Below are 5,972 nucleotides of genomic sequence, written 5' to 3'. Positions count from 1 at the left end.
ACCCCGCCCCAGGGACGGGGTGACCTGGGGATCCAAACTGGGGCCCAAATATTAACAACCCACCCAAAAAAAAACGGGCCGGAAAACTTTGAGAAATTTATTTAACCCCGATTGTTAAAAAAAAAAAAAAAAAGAGGGTCAGATGCTGATGAAGATAGGACTAGAGGCTATTTTAGCCCAGAAGCCTTTCTCATCCATTGGTGGCAAGATTAGGGGCATTTTAGGATCAGAGACCTCAACTGTGCAATTCCAATTGCATTCTTCACTGGGCTTAGCTGTTAACAAATTCTAGTATGCACCCCATTTCCTGGACTTTTCGAGATCTCACAAGGCCCTGTACCAGAGGAAAGAAGGCATAAATAAGAGACAGTCCCATTCCAGCCCTCCCAAGCCCAAGAAATCATCCTTTCACTTAGTCACCAGCAAAAAGAAAAGAGGGCTATTTTCTCTGTTGGGGTTTTTTGTCTACACTCTTAGTTCCAGCTCGGTGGCCAACCAAAAGTTCTTTTCTTCACTGTGTAGTAAGCACAAAGGAAAAGGTCAGAAAACACCTGTGCCTTCTCTGAAGCAGAGAACCAGATCTCTCCATTCCATATCATCACAAACTTCACTGGTCATTCTCCTCTGTTGAATTCACATTTGTTGTTTCTTGTTATTTAGGGGGAAAAAAAACACAACTCAACTTAGGTCTAGTAATCCACTGTTAGTTCTTGACCTTCGTTCTTAAAGAGGATCAAAATGACATCACTATGTTGGAGTCAAGTTACAGTGTGTCTGACTGACTTGGAAGGCTCCACCACAGGTCAAGCACAAATAGGTCACATGAACATTTGGAGTGGAGATGTCTCTAAATTTGCAATTCTCACATTTCTTTTGAGCTACTGCAATTCTGCTTTGCTTGTAAAGCACAGCGCCTTCTTTAATGAGGACATGCCATACTGGGTGGTTCTTTGCCAACATCTCCCATATCATGTAATCAATTCCAAAGTTCTTCAGAGAGACCTTGAGAGTGTCCTTGCATTGCTTCTTCTGACCACAAAATGAGTGCTTCCATGTATGAGTTCTCTGTAAAATAGTCTTTTAGGCAAACTTACATGTGGCATTCAAACAACTTGGCCAGCCCATTCGAATTATGCTTTCTGCAGTAGAGTTTCGATGCTTGGCAACTCAGCACAAGAGAAGACCTCAGTATGCAATACCTTATCCTGCCAGGTGATCTTCAGAATCTTCCTCAGACAATTCAAATAGAAGGGATTCGCTTTCCTGGCATGGTGCTGGTATACCGTCCAGGCTCCATGCGCATACAACAATGAAGCCAGTACAATGGCTCTGTAAATCTTCCGTTTTGCAGACAGTCTAATACCCTGTCTCCAACACTTTTCTTTGGAGCCTTCCAATACTAAGCTGGCTCTGGCAATTTGTGTGTCAACCTCATTACCAATGTGTACATCCCTGGAAAGTATACTGCCAAGGTAAGTGAACTCATCCACAGCATTCAAACTTTCTCCATTTGCTGTAACTGATGGTTCCATGTATGGATGGTGTGGTGCTGGCTTGTAGAGAACCTGTAGAGAAAGAAGGAATCCAGGCTGGGACAGACAAGACAAAGGCCAGCAGGAAAGGGAGATCCACATAGTTTTTAGTGACAGAAGTAGGTTTCAAATCCAAAATTTCTACTCCCAAATCCATCACTCTTTCTACTCTGTCACAATGTTTCTTTCTCAAGATCAATGAATATTTCTTAAACTTCTATTGGGTTCTAGGTACCAAAAATGCAAAGACAAAAGTGAAATGACCCCAAATTCTCCATCTATTAGATTCTTATCTAGTTTCCTTAAGGATTCCTGTCTCTAATGTCTCTCTTGTTAAGGATCCAAAAGGAAGAACAAGGAAAATGATCTTTGAAAGGTCGCTCTCTTAAAGAAAATCGATCATGGGTTTTATAGGACTTCAAGCTGCAAGGGACCATAGAAATCATTTCATTCAAGCCTCTCGTTTTACAGAGTTGCAAATTGAGGCCCAGAGTCTTTGCCAAGAAGTGGCTCCATCAGCTTTGTTGGCACCTTTGGAAACTGTCCCGCCCCACCTCTACCCTTCAGATTCTGGAGTGAGGGCTGTGCAAATACTGCTACCAGACCTAAAAATCCACAGAAAGATTTCCATCAGGTTAGACAAGGGGACTCTCTGTGTACTCACTTCTCATAAACAGGACACAGTTACATTTTTCTTTTAAATTATTCATATTCCACTATCTGCCTTGTTGGCTCCCATTTCCTCTTTCCCCTTCACACCCCATCATTAACTCTAGAATCCCATTTCCCCACAGAATCCAAACTCCTTAGCAAAGCCCAGAAGTATAGCCCTTCCTCCCACTGCTCTGATGTTCCTAACACCTTTCTTCCACCCTTACTCGTCTATAAATGGCCAATGGCTCCTCCTCCCTCCTCCTTTCTAGCCCACCTCCCATGCTATGTTTGGGAAAGCTAACTGGTATATGTGCGTGCGTGCATGTGTGTGTATGTGTGTGTGTGTGTGTGTTACCTTTGATATTCTGTGACCCCCATTCCAGCTGGGGATTAGGAAGAAGAGAGGGTCCCAATATCTGAGCCAATATAAATATATCACCATAGTTTATGCTGTGGGGTCCAGGGAGTATACACAGGTCAGTATGCTGTTCCTTGTTTATTCTTTGTGGTTTGATATCCATGACTGTCCTTCCTTCCTCCCCCAGACTCTAAAGCTCAGTCTGCTGGGAGAGTTGGGAGAAGTCTAGGATTGAGGTTGGGAGAAAGTGGAACTCTAATCAACAATGAATTGGAGTTGATTATTTGGGAAGACCCTCCACACATTCACCTTCTGTGATGGCCAAGATCCCACCACTACCTCTGACCTCAAAGGGAATGCACTATGCCATAAACACAAAGGGATACACACATGTGTAATGTGTCAAGCCCTGTTCAAATCAACAAGAGACTTTCGTGATCTTCTTTGTGGTTTGGGATCACCTGCTGGCCACACCACACTTGGCTCATCTGTCCTTACACTTGGAACAGAGTAAAGATGTCATCAAATATTCCTGGGTGGAGCAAGGAGCTGAAATTTGCTCAAGATAATCATCTTTAATGCCAATTCCTGGCACAAGAATGGTATTTTTTCCATATTCCCCGGCATTTATTGTCTCCTCTCACTTCATTCTCCCAATGTATCCCAGGAGGCAGGCAGGGTGGGTATTATTTCCACTGATTATTTCTGCTATTCCCAACATGTCGGGAAAGGGGAAATAAAGAAGGAGGATTGTCCTAAAGTATGGCCACTCTTAAAGTGACAGGATGAAGTACACCCTTCTATTCTCTAATCCCATGTCAGTACCTAGAGCAAAGCCTAGATAAAAGTCTTTTTTTTCACTCTATTTGTAAGGGAAACTAGAAACAGGATTCCTGCTTCATATAGTATCTGGACCGGAGGACCTCCTAGTAGAATGGAAAGGATACTAGGTTTTGGAACCAGATTCCCTGAATTTGAATCCTGGCTCTAACTGTATCTGGGCTCTGACTGGTCAGCTTTTGCCTTATCTTATCTATCCAGTCCTCCACCTTACTTCCCTTCCATTTCTATAACATGCTACTGAGCAGGTCCTCCCAGCTCTCCTCCATCTTCTTCCAAGTTCCCCTTTATGTGCCATCTTGCTCCATTAGAATGTAAGCTCCTTGAGGACAGAGACTGTGTTGCTTGCTTGTACTTGTACCCTCAGCACTTAGCACAGTGCCTGACACATAGTAAGCAATTCATAAATATGTTACCTTCCTGCCTTCCTGTGTGATCTTGAGAAAGGGTGACCATTTCAGAGAATGACTCCAAGGTTTCCTTCCAGTTCTAAATCCATGATCATCCTATGATTTTTCCAATTCTGAGATTATTGGATTCTATGACTTGCCTCAGAGTATACACTGAGTTGGGGGAGAGTGGTGATCACAACCTGGGTTTCCTGGCTCTCGATGTAGGCTTCTTTCATTTGGAAGAAATTATAATAATTGAAATAAGGGAAGAGGAGGAAAGGGAATCACTGCTGATCTGATCTCTGTGATTTCAGAGGTGTCCAATAAAAATAGGATGCAAGCACTAATGTCTAGCTCCTTCCCTACCCTACCTTCACCCTAGAGCTGGACAAGTAGACTTCAGTGGCAGGGACCACAGGAAATGGTGTCCAGCAACTCTGGTTCTGATGACATAGATACCAGGCCAGAAAAGGGACAAGCTCTCCAAGCTCCAGGTCAACTGGATGTTCTTTTCATTCTTTCTCCTGCTTCACTCCAGGAACATCAATGCTATTGACTGGTGACCTTGAGCTGCTCTTTATGAATCTCTGTCGATGACAATACTGGTCCAGCTTCAGTACATATGGAGTCTATTATTTGCTTAGTGCACCCTGGACAAATTCAATGAGAAACTTCCAAATGAACTTTATTGGTACTTAAGCATAGGAGACCAGCAGAAATGGTGCAATAGAAGAAAGCAGTACATAGACCAGTTCTCTCCCACAACTATTTCAACAAAGATGGAGGGAGGGCACCAAACCAAGTAGTGAGTAGGAAATACAAGGAGAAACCACAGGAAAAAATTTTCTAGCCCAAGACAGCAGATTCAGCTCACAACTAAGTAATCAGGTCACAGGCTGCAGACAAGGGGCCATCCCTCACCTCTTTCATTCTGATTCTGGAGCAGGATCCCATATCCTGAACTGGGACATGCAGCTGTCTAACAAGCACAGGAAATGAGCTTTAGACCAGGGCTGGAACTACATGTCTATGGTTCTGAAATTTCATCTGTACTGGAGCTCCAACCAGGGGCAAGCTTGCAGTTTTGTTGTTCACACACAAACCCAGGTAAGGTGCCTGGAAAGCTCAGACTAGGAGGTCATGATCAGACCATGTTCTACATCAGATCATTTAAGGCTCCCTGTAAGTTTGTGGGTCCCCAGTCCGAGCCACTCATGAGATCCCACTCTTCAGAAGCTCACATTCTGATTATGGAAGATAGTGCATATAAGGGGGTTCAGCGGCAGATTGGATAGAAAGATCCAAAGGTGTTATGAGTGCTGTAACACAGTGGCTATCAAAGCCCTGAAACCTGGAGGTGACTGGGCTATACCACCCGAAAGGGCAAGAGTAAATCTAAGTGTTGGAAAAGAACAGGGATTCTGGGTTCCCTCCTATAGGAGTGAGAATGGGGGCAGGGGGTTATCATCCATTTGGGAGGAGGTAAAGGAAGAGGGTATTGGTAGGAATGCCAATTGGTGTGCCAGTGCCAGAGTGTAGAATCTGAACAGCAAACATATGGCATGAGAGAGGAAGAGGAGTACATCCCCCCTACACACACACACACACACACACACACACACACACACACACACACACACACACACACACACACACACATTGGAGCCAGTTTCTGAGGATAATAGATGAGATTTCCAAAAGAAGACATATAGAGAGAAACACAAAGGGCAAAAGACAAAAATGTAAAATTTATTGAGACATGGGAAAAAGGAGCAGAAAGGGAATTAGACTTGAAGCCAGAAGTCATAGGTTGAATTATTCAGTCATTTACTGGCAATGTGATTTCTGAGAAAATCTCTCTCTGAGCTCATCCATTAAATGGGCACAGTAATACTCACTACTTACCCCAGAGTGGGATTATGAAAAAAGCACTTTGTAAACTGAGCAGTTCTATAGAAACGTGAGCTATTTTTATCCTGAGCTATTATTAATAGGAGAAAGAAATGAAACAGGTTCATTAGGATTAGTCAGGAAAGACATCCTAAAAGAGATGGGTTTTGATCCAAGGGAGGAGGAACAGGCTAGGAAAAAGGAAGAAGAGGAGAAGGAGAAGAAAGAGAAGGAGGAGGGAGAGAAAGAAGGAGGAGGAGAAGAAGGAGAAGAAGGAGAAGAAGAAGAAGAAGAAGAAGAAGAAGA

The 5,972-nt window shown here is 43.4% G+C and overlaps 1 long non-coding RNA gene across 1 annotated transcript in view; it reads right to left on the bottom strand.

Annotated features, from left to right (window-relative positions):
- The window catches only part of LOC138144491 (uncharacterized), a 19,787-nt gene extending 19,091 nt beyond the window's left edge, over positions 1 to 696 (bottom strand). The window contains exon 1 of the long non-coding RNA XR_011163970.1: positions 552 to 696. This is a non-coding gene — a long non-coding RNA (uncharacterized lncRNA). The remainder of the gene's footprint in view (positions 1 to 551) is intronic.
- Positions 697 to 5,972: the final 5,276 nt, after the last annotated feature.

This window comes from Petaurus breviceps, unplaced genomic scaffold (assembly GCF_028583685.1).
Source record: "Petaurus breviceps papuanus isolate PSGF00001 unplaced genomic scaffold, PetGlider_PUasm1.0 90701, whole genome shotgun sequence".
Taxonomy (NCBI): Eukaryota; Metazoa; Chordata; class Mammalia; order Diprotodontia; family Petauridae; genus Petaurus; species Petaurus breviceps.
The sequence above is the reverse complement of the archived record's forward strand: the minus strand, read 5'-3'. Positions and strand labels throughout refer to the sequence as shown.